This window comes from Podarcis gaigeae, assembly GCF_964106915.1.
Source record: "Podarcis gaigeae genome assembly, chromosome: 17".
Classification (NCBI taxonomy): domain Eukaryota; kingdom Metazoa; phylum Chordata; class Lepidosauria; order Squamata; family Lacertidae; genus Podarcis; species Podarcis gaigeae.
Window position 1 is genome coordinate 13,454,649 of NC_139694.1, and position 13,426 is coordinate 13,468,074.

The window sequence follows — 13,426 nt, forward strand, 5'->3', positions numbered from 1 at the left end:
CTAATCCCGCTGCTCAGTTTGGAAGTGTTCCCGAAACAACACACTCCTCCGCTAACATTTCATGCCAAACGAGAACTTGCCTTCCAATGCCTTCACTAGCTTCTCTCCCCCCCCCCCCTTTATTCCATTTAATGGGACAAGGTAAATATTGGGCTTTACTTACAGATTGCCAACATTTTGCTATGGATGTGTATGGAAAACAAAGGATCTAAACAGATTCCTATTGCTGCTCTCCCAGCACTGTTTCTTCCAGGTTTCCCAGGAAAAGGAAACCTATTTACATCAGCTAAATGTTGGAGTTATGTGACCCACAGGTCAAGGAGATAAGTAACTATACAACCTTTAGAAGACATCTGAAGGCAGCCCTGTGCAGTCGTCCCTGGGATCTCGAAAGGGCTTAGTAGCCAAACAAATCAGCTCTCAAACGCCGCAAACCAGGAAGTAGGTTTTTCGGAAGCCGAACTTCTGATGTGGTTCCACAGCTTCTGATTGAGTGCAGGAAGCTCCTGCAGCCAATCAGAAGCTGTGCCTTGGTTTTCGAACAGTTCTGGGAGTTGGACTCCCAGAATGGATTAAGTTTGAGATCCAAGGTACAACTGTATAGGGAAGTTTTTAAAAAAATGTTTAATGTTTTATTATGTTTTTATATATGTTGGAAGCTGCCCAGAGTGGCTGGAGCAACGCAGTCAGATGGGTGGGGTATAAATAAGAAAATTATTATTATGGAATACAGCATCCTATTTTCATTGAACAAATGTTAGAGGTATACAATCCTAGCTCCACTCATCAGACAAGAAGCCCTGAGTAGATATGGTTAGGATGGTTAGTAGCATAAACACAGCTGAAGTTTAAGGTTTATAGCTATGTAAGGAGTGTGTGTGTGTGTGTGTATGATTGAAATCTCAATTTACTCTACGAGATGTACTATATATATGTAATGTATTGTAAGTCTATTAATAAAGCTTGTTACATTGCAAAAAAAGAAGAAGAAGAAAGGATGGCATCCTAAGCCTGTAGTATAGTCTGCGAGCAAAAACAATAAGGCCATTTCTATATATTTTGCTAAATCAAAGTGGTATTCTGAATATTCAGCCCCTTTCTAGATTTATTATTATTAATAATAATTTTATTTATCTGAATGCACGTGAAGCCCATTCTTCACCATGGAGTCTCGTTGTAGGTTCCATATAGTTTTAAAAAAATAAATATGCTGCAGAAGAAAAGTTTGGATTTGATATCCCGCTTTATCACTACCCTAAGGAGTCTCAAAGCGGCTAACAATCTCCTTTCCTTTTCCTCCCCCACAACAAACACACTGTGAGGTGAGTGAGGCTGAGAGACTTCAGAGAAGTGTGACTAGCCCAAGGTCACCCAGCAGCTGCATGTGGAGGAGCAGGGAATCGAACCCGGTTCACCAGATTACGAGTCCATTGCTCTTAACCACTACGCCACACTGGCTCCTACACTGCATAGTTCATAGCAACCACAAAACCATCAGTCAGACTGGGGATGGGAGACATGTGGCCTTCAGAATGTTGCTGGACTCCAGCTTTCATAGGAACATAGGAAGTTGCTTTATACTGAGCCATGCCATTGGGTCCATCTAGCTCAGTACTGTCTACACTGATTGGCAGCACCTCTCTAGTGTTCCAGACCAGGTCCTCTCCCATCTCTACCTGGAAATGCCCAAGGATTGAACCTGGAACCTCTGCATGCAAAGCATATAAATATATCATCATAAATATATCAGCATCCACCACTGAGCTACTGGGCTTCTCCCATCAGTCCCAGTCAGCACGGCCAATAGTCAATGAAGATGGGGGTTGTTAGCATCTGGTTCCCCATCTCCGCAGGTTCCCCATCTCCAAATTAGACCATATCAAATGGTGCATTATGATGGTTGGGTGCAGTGCTTTTTTCAAGAGGTACTCTCATTTTCCTACTCATATTGAAATACTGCCTCTCAATGAGGCCAAACTTAGATTCACAAAATGTTTAAGGGTATGTGTACCCCTTTGTCCCCCCCAGGGAAAAAAAACACTGGTTGGATGTCTTCCACAGTGTGGATTGTACACAGTAACTAGTCTGTCACATACATGCAATTGCAAACATTTGCAGCCTGGTTTTTTTTTTTCTTTTCCATGTGGGACGCAGGTGGCGCTGTGGGTTAAAGCCTCAGCGCCTAGGACTTGCTGATCGAAAGGTCGGCGGTTTGAATCCCTGCGGCGGGGTGCGCTCCCGCTGCTCGGTCCCAGCGCCTGCCAACCTAGCAGTTCGAAAGCACCTCCGGGTGCAAGTAGATAAATAGGGACCGCTTACCAGCGGGAAGGTAAATGGCGTTTCCGTGTGCGGCTCTGGCTCGCCAGAGCAGCGATGTCACGCTGGCCACGTGACCCGGAAGTGTCTCCGGACAGCGCTGGCCCCTGGCCTCTTGAGTGAGATGGGCGCACAACCCCAGAGTCTGTCAAGACTGGCCCGTACGGGCAGGGGTACCTTTACCTTTACCTTTACTTTTTTCCATCACATGGCAAAATGTTAGGTTGCTGAGCATTCCCAAAATGAGTTTGCCAACGTTCCCCCCGTAATTCTCAACAATCCCATGAATTCTGACACCGTCTACACCAATATAATATATTCCTGACTTCTGTTTTAAATCTGCTAAGACGGTTCTTCAGATTTCAGAAGAAACTTAAGAGTGTTATCTGCTTCCCTCTCTCCCTCCCCTTCCCAATTGCGTCCTTTCATCTGATTTGTTTAGTGGAACTTGGGAAAATTTGCTTCACAACATGCTCTTTTTCGTCTGTGTATGTCTCTCTGTGTGTGTGTTTTTCACAAAAGTGCTAAGCCAAGCTGGTGCATCAAGGAGAGTTTTAACTCTTTAGGGATACCGGGTTTATATCCCAATCCTCTCCTCCTAAGTAAACATGCAGTCGGCAGCGGCAGTCTTAAAGGATTAATTAGAATCCGTGGAGGAAAGAAGGAAAAGGATAATAAGACTTCCTTTGCCTTAGATAAAACCATCAGCGGTTTGTGAATTGGGAGTCAAGAATCGCTGTTGAACATGCAGTTGGTTGCCAGTAAGAGAGAAAACGTTATAATCTAAAAACTGTCTTATATTTTTAACCCTTCATTTTAAAATACAAACTTCACTGCTGCTTTGTCTTAAAGAAGGAATATATAGTCATGTGTCATTATGCATATACACCGCACAGCAATGTAAAGTGAATCAAATCAAATCTAGATCAAGTTGAGCCCCTACATTATTATTCTTGTGGTATTTAAACCAGATTGGGGTTTTGTGCAAGCAAATGAAGTAAATAAATATTGTTGTGGTTGCATGGCGGTGGTGCATGCATACGTAAGTTGGTTTCCAACAGCCACTCTCTCAGCATTCTGTCACATTCTTGTGTGACCAAGAGATAATGCCCAAGGGAAGACCCACTCCAGTGGTGTTCCTTCACTTCTTTCCACAAAAGGGAGTGACTGTTGTTCTCTTCTACAGAAAACATAAAAGTGCTGCGCTTGGGGATAGCATTGAAGGGAATTGTTGTTGATTTTTAATTTATTGAAAATGCTGACCTTCTGCCTTTCGGCAATACGATCCACAAGGTAACCACCATACAACACAATTTGATTAAAAGCAACCTCCAAACTTAAAAAACCTCACACTGAATTCTAAGCACCACAATAACCCTGCAACAAAACATGTCTCTCCTGTAATGGTTTTGCAGCCACAACAGGCACTGCAACCTTCCAACTGTTTGACTTCACCCCAAAGGTGCACTCCTCCATTGTCTCCTGAGACAGACAGTTGCAAGCAACAATAACTCTAAAACTTCCTGTTACTAAAAAATATTTTAAACATGTCTTCTAAGCTGGCATTCAAATGAGTGTATGGGGAGGGTCCTCTAGTGGGGGACAGGTCATGTTCCTTCTCGGGTAGTTTGTTCAACTTTGGTGCCCACCCTGCACTCAGCTCTCACTTGTGGCTCCTGGATGTTGTCAGCATACGACAGGGGCCACACCCCTGGTGAGGGTAGCCAATGAGTGTCAAATCCTTGGTGAGTTAGGGACTTCCTCTGCATGTGAAGATAAACTCCAGTAGATTGAGTGGATGAGACCAATAGTGGGTTCAATGGTCAAGAAGGCAGTTTCTGCATATGCTATAGAGGGAAATGAGGGGCAGATGGGGCTTGGCTACCTGGGAAGGTAGCTCATCTAGGAGGAGGAAAACTCTGATCCTAAACCTCTGCTACCTTGTGGCCATAGTCATCTGTGAGAAACAGTTCATGAGTAAACCCTGGGGAAGAATCCATTCTTTGAAGGACATCTTCTGGAGAAGAAAATGCTCATCTGTGAGAAACACTTCATGAGTAAACCCTGAGGAACAATCCATTCTTTGAAGGACATCTTCTGGAGAACAGAATGCTAAGGAGTAAACCCTACACAAATCTAGTGTGGAGTCCCTAAGATGGTTGGATGGTGTCTCGTACGCCTCCTTCCAGCAACTCCTGCAGCCAAGATGGTGCCAAACGTACTGCTCTGCTTTCCTTTGGACCACATCAGTGAAGTCCTAAGTCCGTGACATTGCCCCTCCCCTTTATTCCATAATACTCCTCAGGAGCACCCACTCTTCTCCCTATTAATTTCTCCCGTTGTGCATAGCCACCTGCAGAAATAAACAGTCCCTGCTGCTGGGCTGCCTCCATTAACCCTACCTTTAACCGTTACAAAAAAGCTGCTGTGAGCTACTAGCATATGCATCTGATTAAAGAGGCTGCAGTCTCCCTAAGCAGCTTTGCTGGCACCCGATCTTGGAGCTGTTGGAACATGATTGTTTGGCCATGAATCAGCCACATGGTGTAAACTGAGGCTGAAGCAGCCAACACTAGCAAGCACTGAAATCTGGAAAGAGCACTCTGCAATTTCATCTGTGTTCTACTAACCCATTTTTCATGATGCAATACCACTGGCTTCGGTGAAATGACATAGAGGGAAAATGAAGCCCTGTTACACGTGGGATGGATCCCTTCCCCATCTCATCTCACACTGTCACATTAACGAAAAAAATTGGCTAACAAGCCCCTTATTGTGGTTTTGGCATACACACAAAATAACACTTGTTTGCTTCAACATTAATTAATGCAGAACAATTGTCACACTGATGCATCATTAACACGAAACAGAATTTCCCACTTGGTTTCAAATTGGGTGTTGTGGGAAAGCTGGAAGAATCTTATGAGGCAGCTGGGTTAAGTTGGACTTGATGCAGTAAATGCCCAAAATCTGATGGAGTGGTACACGTTGCTAAACACAGGGCATTTGCTGAGTGCTTGGGGAATGGCTCCACACATTTGATTTTTTGCCACCGGAAAAACTAGTGGAACCTGGATGCCATGCAAAGCAGTATAAACTTTGAATATACAGTGGTACCTCGGGTTACAGACGCTTCAGGTTACAGACTCCGCTAATTCAAAAATAGTGCTTCAGGTTAAGAACTTTGCTTCAGGATGAGAACAGAAATTGTGCTCCACCAGCGCGGTGGCAGCAGGAGGCCCCATTAGCTAAAGTGGTGCTTCAGGTTAAGAACACTTTCAGGTTAAGAACGGACCTCCAGAACGAATTAAGTACTTAACCCGAGGTACCACTGTACATCGTAAGTGACCATTTTGGCCTGGAGGTAAGACAAAGAGGCCATTTGGTATAACCATTCATTTGGTTCTTGGTGTATCTCCTTTACCAAAGGTGTCATGGGCTTTGAAGACGCTCAAACTCAGGATGAAAGGGAGAAATGTGCTAAGAGGAAGGCACGCTTGGCAAACCCTCACCGTGATCAACTCCCACCAGGAAACCAATGTCCCCACTGTGGAAGGACGTGTGGATCCAGAATTGGCCTCCACAGTCGCCTACGGACTCACTGTTAAAACCGTGTTTATGGAAGACAATCTTACTCAGCTATGAGTGATCGCCAAAGAAGAAGAAAGAAGTATCTCTTGAAGTTTGTCTGTGTTGCAACTTGCTTTGATGACTTGATTTGAACACATAAAGCTACTTGCCAAACACATACTGATATGTATTTATTTCACTGTGTGTCTCTTCCAAGCAAGGTGCAGAGGTTGGCCACACAAGAATGGGTTTTTTCCCCATTGGTGGATCTCCTATTTGTGGACTGCTTTCCCCAAGGAAACCTGTCTGACACCATGAGAAAATAAGAAGAGCCTCCTGGATCAGGCTGATGGTTCATCTGGTCCAACATCCATTTCTCACAATGGACAACCAGATGCCTATGGGAAATCTGCAAGCAGGACCAGGGTATATCACTCTCACCAACCCACCAACAATTGGCATTCAGAGGTATATTGCCTCCAACTGTGGAGGTAGAACCTAACTTTATCATCCATGAATTTGGCTAATTCTCTTTTAAAGTAGCCAGTGACCATCATTACCTTTTGCGGAAACAAATTCCATAGTTTAACCAGGTGCTGGGTGAAGTACTTTTTTTCTGAATCTTTCAGCATTCAGCTTCATTCGACATCCACAAGTTCTAATATTATGCGATGAGAGAGAAAAAATAATAATTTTATAACACTTTTAGGAAAGATCAGAAATCAGGATGACCAAGTATTTTTAAAAGACTGGAATAATTTTCTAACATATTTGGAGAGATCGCTGTAAACAGTAGAAATCATTGGCAGGAATACAAATGACACTTGTAATGTAACATGGATATTGGATACTATGATTATATAACAGATAGATTGCAGTAAAAGATGCAGGAATAAAATTTAGAATTGGAACCCATGGAAGGAAGGAGGTCTCAGGGTTTGAAAGAACCCATTTTTTAATGTGTGAAAATGTTATGTTTATGGTGTGTAACTTTTATGTTAAACTAATAAAAATTTTTTTTAAAAAGGATTTGTACTTTTTATAGTATTGTTGGGCGAGCACTTTTAATAACTTTGTTTCACACCCCCCCCTTGTTGTCTGGTTTTGAACTGATTTTAGCTGTTTTGTATACAGCAATAAATAAATGTAATAAATAAATAAAAATCAAGGCATACAATTGCAGGAAGGAAGTGGGGAAAAGGTGACAACTGGATAGGAAAAGAAAATAGTATGGGGTATTTTATGAGAGTTAAGATTACAGTAGACACTAGGAGTTTAGCCACACAAAAGCAACAAAGCAGGCTTATAGTATTGAAAACGAGAAGCTCTTGATCTGCATATTGTATGGTCAGTAGACTCAGCCAGAAATTGCTCAACTCCAGGCATCCCCAAACTTCAGCTCTCCAGATGTTTTGGCCTACAACTCCCATGATCCCTAGCTAACAGGACCAGTGGTCAGGGATGATGGGAATTGTAGACCAAAACATCTGGAGGGCCGAAGGTTGGGGATGCCTATTCTACTCCCTCACGGTTAACTATAACTTATGTGAATTAGCCAGCTCTCGGCATTCTGCCGTGGTCTAGTTTCCCAAACTTGGCCCTCCATCTGTTTTTGGACTACAACTCCCATCATCCCTAGCTAGCAGGACCAGTGGTCACGGTTGATGGGAATTGTAGTCCAAAAACAGCTAGAGACCCAAGTTTGGGAAACCATGGTCTACTCTAGAGTGACCAAGAAGAACTTGGAATGGGGTTATGCAGATAGAAGCAGTCTTGATTTTCAGTGGCTGGAGTCAACAGGAACATGGAAGATAGATCAACTATTTACAACATTCAAAAGAATAATCGGTGATAAGCTGTTGCCATTCACTCCTACAGAAGAGACAGGGAAAGTACTGTGCTTGGTGAGACTATCTGAATGAAGGCAGCATCTGCCCCCTGCTCCCGACACTATGAGGTGTGTTTGTCTGAATCATCTTCTTCTCTTCAGTCCAGTCGTAAGATGCAACCCACCAAGGGCTTATCAAAATTAATGGAAGCAGCTGGCATTGGTGGATTCCACCCTCTGTTTCTTTCCTTAATGCTAGAGTATTGCATGATTATTTTACCTCTGACATTTCCACCGCTGGGGGTGGGGGATCACGAAGAGTTCATTACAGTAATTATCACTCAAGTGATGGGGAAAACCGTGATTATGCAACTTATAAAAATGCAGAGAGGGGAACTGCTCTGATTATGACTGATTACTTTTGCTAACAAGCTCTGGCACTAATCAGAACAGGCTGACTAGGATAATAAGAACCTTGGTGGAAACCTAATCTGGATATCACCTACAAGAGATCAGACAGGGCTGCTTGGGAGACGTAATCTCTTCCTGTGCTGAAATATTATTTTAATGTCTCATGCTTTACAAACCAACCAACCAACCTCTCCATTCTCATGAATAGTCATACTGAAAAAATGACAACGAAGAACAAAAATGTAGCTATTTAACGTCAGGGTTCAGTGGCATAGTGTGGGGGGGGGGCAGTGGCGTAGCGTGGGTTGTCAGCACCCGGGGCAAGGCAAGTAATTTGCGCCCCCTAACTCGGTAGGGGCAGAGAGCTGCGAGTGCGAGCGCACCCCCCCCAGATGTTGCGCCCAGTGCGGCCGGCCCCCCCTGCACCCCCCATGCTACGCCACTGGTGGGGGGGCACAGGGGTGCTTTCCCGGGTGCAAATTGCTATGGAAACAAAATTTCAACACCTGGTGTCTGAATACAGTGGAACCTCGGATTGCAAACACTTTGGGTTACAAACACCTCGGGTTACAGACTCTGCTAACCCGGAAGTAGTATCTCAGGTTAAGAACTTTACCTCAGGATGAGAAAAGAAATTGTGTGGTGGCGCGGCAGCAGCAAGAGGCCCCATTAGCTAAAGTGGTACCTCAGGTTAAGAACGGTTTCAGGTTTAGAACAGACGTCCAGAACGAATTAAGTTCTTAACCCGAGGTACCAATCTACAGCTGTGTGCTTCCATTGCTGGTCTCCTTTGAAAACAGCTTCTCCAGTGCAAACCAGTAAGTGACCTCTCCAGACAATGTAACAACTCTTCTTTTCTTTTCTCCGCAGCTGCGATCTCCTGGGTGATGTGGATGCCATTTACCATTTCCCTCTCCCCCCCCCACCTGCGCAGCCCCGGGCGCTGACAACCCACACTACGCCACTGCCTGGGTTTCCACAGGAAGTCAATTTCAGCAACATTGGGATTCTTCTACTCAATTGTGTAGTTGTGGCCAAAGGAGAATCTCTTCTGTTACTGGGTGGCATTTTGCAAAATGCTGACACTTTGTGGACTGAGGATGTCATGCAGGGCTGCTGAGCATTGCCTCTAAACCAATGATCAAAAGAGAAGATTCAGACTGCAAGCTCATGTTATGTAAATTGGGTTTGCTCTCATATTGCACTACAGGTTACTGCAGGAATTACTTTGGAATGTGATCCTGCCTGCCAGGATCAGAACTGGCACATAGTTATCCGCTCCATCCTGTTAGCAAACGAAAATGCCTTGCTTCCAGTTTTGATAGCCCAACCTTTAGATAAAGCTCTAGAGCAGGTTTACATGAAATCTTTAAACCACTGTCAAACCAATGTATGCTTATTTGGAAATAAGTCCCATTAAATTCAGAGGAATTTACTGTATTTTTCGCTCTATAAGACGCACCAGACCATAAGATGCACCTAGTTTTTGGAGGAGGAAAACAAGAAAAAAATATTCTGAATCCCAGAAGCCAGAACAGCAAGAGGGATCGCTGTGCAGCGAAAGCAGCGATCCCTCTTGCTGTTCTGGCTCCTGGGATAGTTGCGCAGCCTGCATTCGCTCCATAAGACGCACACACATTTCCCCTTACTTTTTAGGAGGGAAAAAGTGAGTCTTATAGAGCAAAAAATATGGTACTTTTTAGAAGATGCACACATAGGATCAGGTCTACCATCTAAAGAAGGAACATTGGGGCTTCCATTCTAAAGCGTGTGTGTTTTGACTTTAGTCTTGCATGTTCTACTTTTTAAATTTTATCTTTGTGAAATACTGATGTCCTAAATGTACAAAAAAAGAGAGGGCATATCAAAGTCTCTTGATGGAGAAGATAGAACTAAACTGTACCATATATTTCCAAGAATGTCCTCTTGATTAAGAACATGGAATAGTAGCTTAGAAATCTACCTCATCTGGGATTCTTGGTAAGAATTCAGCAGCTATGTAGTCCTTGAGAACTGGACAGTGAGCGGTCTACCATTGAACCAAGTTCTACCTTCCGCTTTCCCCTGAGCTAAGGAATGTTGAAGGGTTGAAGGAAATCAGCCCTGAGTGCTCACTGGAAGGACAGATCCTGAAGCTGAGGCTCCAATACTTTGGCCACCTCATGAGAAGAGAAGACTCCCTGGAAAAGACCCTGATGTTGGGAAAGATTGAGGGCACAAGGAGAAGGGACGACAGAGGACGAGATGGTTGGACAGTGTTCTTGAAGCTACCAGCATGAGTTTGACCAAGCTGCGGGAGGCAGTGGAAGACAGGAGTGCCTGGCGTGCTCTGGTCCATGGGGTCACGAAGAGTCGGACACGACTAAATGACAACAACAAGGAATGTTGGGAACAGGGTTCTATGAAGTAGGGAACACAAGCGAAGAACTGTCAGCACCTTCACAACACTAAGGCTATAAGCGTCCTGTTGGATCAGACCAACTGGTCTATCTAATTCATCAATCACCTCCCAGCGACCAACCAGATGTTGACAGGATGCTCACAAACAGGGCCCATAGGAAATACCCTTCTTCCATTGACATCCTCTCAGTAATATGTTGCTTCTGAATATTCTAGCTAGTCATAAGGACTGATTGCAGATGATCTGGCGGGGAGTCGTGTCAGATCAGAGCCACTTTGAATTTGTAGCACACACGGACGCCTTTGATTACATTTTGTTTTTCTGATTTGCTCACAGATGACCTCCAGGCAATGCGGGCCCTAGCTTGCAAATACATATATGTATGAAACAACACACTGTAATGGCTGCTTGTTCTGACAACGGTTTTATTCATTTGTTTCTTTGTGTTCCTAGCTATTGAAGCATAAGCTCATCTGCAGTACTTTCGTTTTTGTTCTCTTGAAAGCATAGGACAAATGCTGCTGTTGTATATTCTCTGCACACATACCTGTTCGTAACATTCAGGCCGAAGGGGGAGATATTGATTTCTCTTCTCGTCTCACTACAACTATTGTGATGGATTACTCAGGTTCTCAAACTCCCTGTTGCAGGTTAGCGGTTCTTCTTTGCCCATAGTTTTTTTTTTTAAAAAAAAAATATCTTCTTAGGCAACTTTCTTTATTCTGACATTAGGGAGGGAATATGTCAGTCAGCTCTGCACCTCAAAGAAGTTTTCAGCATAGATTCCCGCTGTGGCTGCTGCAAAACCATTAGTGAAGGCAACAGCTCAAATGGACAGGACTTCAGTAGGAGACTCGCTGTACAGAGGCAGCTGCCGCCACCTTCAGGCCTAAATCTCAGACGTCACTAATTATATTTTGGAAGTGTGATGGGGGTGATGGCTCTGTGTTTGCTGCACAACAGCGCAAGCGAAATGGATGCATAAATCAAGATTAGCGCCTTGGGACCTATGACTAGCACTGTACCCAGAAACCAACAGGAAGTCAGGTGCAGGAAGTCAGGAGCAAGTCTGCCAAGCATGTAGTTCAGCAAGCCAAAGTTGATCACAACTCACAAGCCGTGTTTGATGAGGGACTCCCTTGTCTGCTGTTTTTCATGCCTGCCTATAACTATAAAACAGGGGTGGGTTCAGCCAGAAGATGAGTCACAAGTCTTTGAGGCCTGAGTTGAAACCAAGTCAGCTGAGATCTGCTCCTTTTAGCTAAAGCTTCTAGTCTGGGAATGTCCTGATGGGCACAACTGCAAGCTGTACATTTACTGTTTTTGAGACACACATGTGCTCTTCTTCCTCAGATCAGACTCAGGGGAAACTTGTTTTTATGATTTCAGCAGAATCCACACATGTATCTTTACAGGAAGGAAGGCAGCAAAATGACAATAACTCCTGCACCCATTCCTGTTCGATGGTACTTCAATACACCACCAAAGTTATAATGTCCTATCATAAAAATGATTCTGACATAGTTTGCCCCCTCCTCCTCTTATGTAATTTTATGTATATGTGTGCACCATCCCCAGAATGAGAGAACTGGAAAGGACTTTGAAGGTAATCTAGTCCAGATGTGGGAGATTTTGGCCTTCCAGACGTTGCTGGACTGCAACGCCTCTAGGCGACAGCAAGCATGACCAATGGACAGCAATGAGGGGAGTTAGCAACAACTGGAGGACCAAAGGTTCCCCACAAACTGATCTAGTCCAATTCCCTGCCAGTGCAGAAAATCCCACATTTTCAAAATCCGTATTTCCAGCGCTTTCCCCCCAGCTGGAACTCACAGGACCTGAGTTCTGGCAACTCTTAGGTGGGTTCCACTGCCCATTATAAGAGAACAAGGTGAGTTCACGGTGAGTTCTGACACCTCTTTTTCTAGAAAAATACTAGTGTTTTATGATTCTATTCTTCTTTTAAATGTGCAAGATGGTTCTTTCTTTCTTTCTTTCTTTCTTTCTTTCTTTCTTTCTTTCTCTCTCTCTCTCTCTCTCTCTCTCTCTCTCTCTCTCTCTCTCTCTCTCCTTCTTTCCTTCCTTCCTTTCTTTCTTCCTTCCTTCCCTGGGTGTATTCAAAACTGGGACCACCCCTTTCCTATCTGAACTAGTGCAGTCGAAGAATTAATTTACCATAGGATCTGTGATTTGTATATGTTGGTCTATGACTATTAAGTGGTTCAGAATATTGTAGATGCATTGTGCTGTAATATACTTGGCAGCCACTCTGACTTAAGAGATGGCATTACTTATTAGTAACAGAGAAAGCAATCAAGAAATTGAATATTTCAGCTCTATCCCCAATGAACTCAAGGAAGTCCGGCTGGAAAAACACCCATATACTAAGAGAACCATTTATTTTAGAAACTACATTTATTCCATAGCAGATGGTATGCTTTTGTTTAATAATGTGGTAGCAGCCGCAAGGCATGTTGCCTTGTTCTGTATTCTATAGTCATTACACCCATGATGTAGAAATACGGACGCCCAGGGCAATGTAACCAAATCTATAATTAGGCGCCTAAATATAGACAAATCTCCCCTCCACCTTTAATCACATTGATTAGGAAATGCCGACCTCTGCATTTGCTCAGAAACACATAAAAATAGCTTTTCTAAGACGAATAGTTGTCCTCCAGGCATGTTTGGAATAGGTAATGTTTGGAATGCTGTAATCTAAGCACTCTCTTCCTGTGCTTGGTTGCTTGCTACCTGTTCAGCACACATATGAATAAACAGACTATTGCAAAGACACTATTGCAATATTCAGCAATCTGTCCTTCAAGGAAACTGGCCACCTGAAATGGATTGGTGGATTGATTGAATGCATTTATATCTCACCTAACCCTAAAAGACCG

General features: G+C 43.7%; 1 long non-coding RNA gene across 1 annotated transcript in view; it reads right to left on the reverse strand.

Moving 5' to 3' along the window:
* LOC310835302 overlaps positions 1-5,976 on the reverse strand; it is a 489,753-nt gene extending 483,777 nt beyond the window's left edge. The window contains exon 1 of the long non-coding RNA XR_014559528.1: positions 5,915-5,976. This is a non-coding gene — a long non-coding RNA (uncharacterized lncRNA). The remainder of the gene's footprint in view (positions 1-5,914) is intronic.
* Between the last annotated feature and the right edge of the window lie 7,450 nt (positions 5,977-13,426).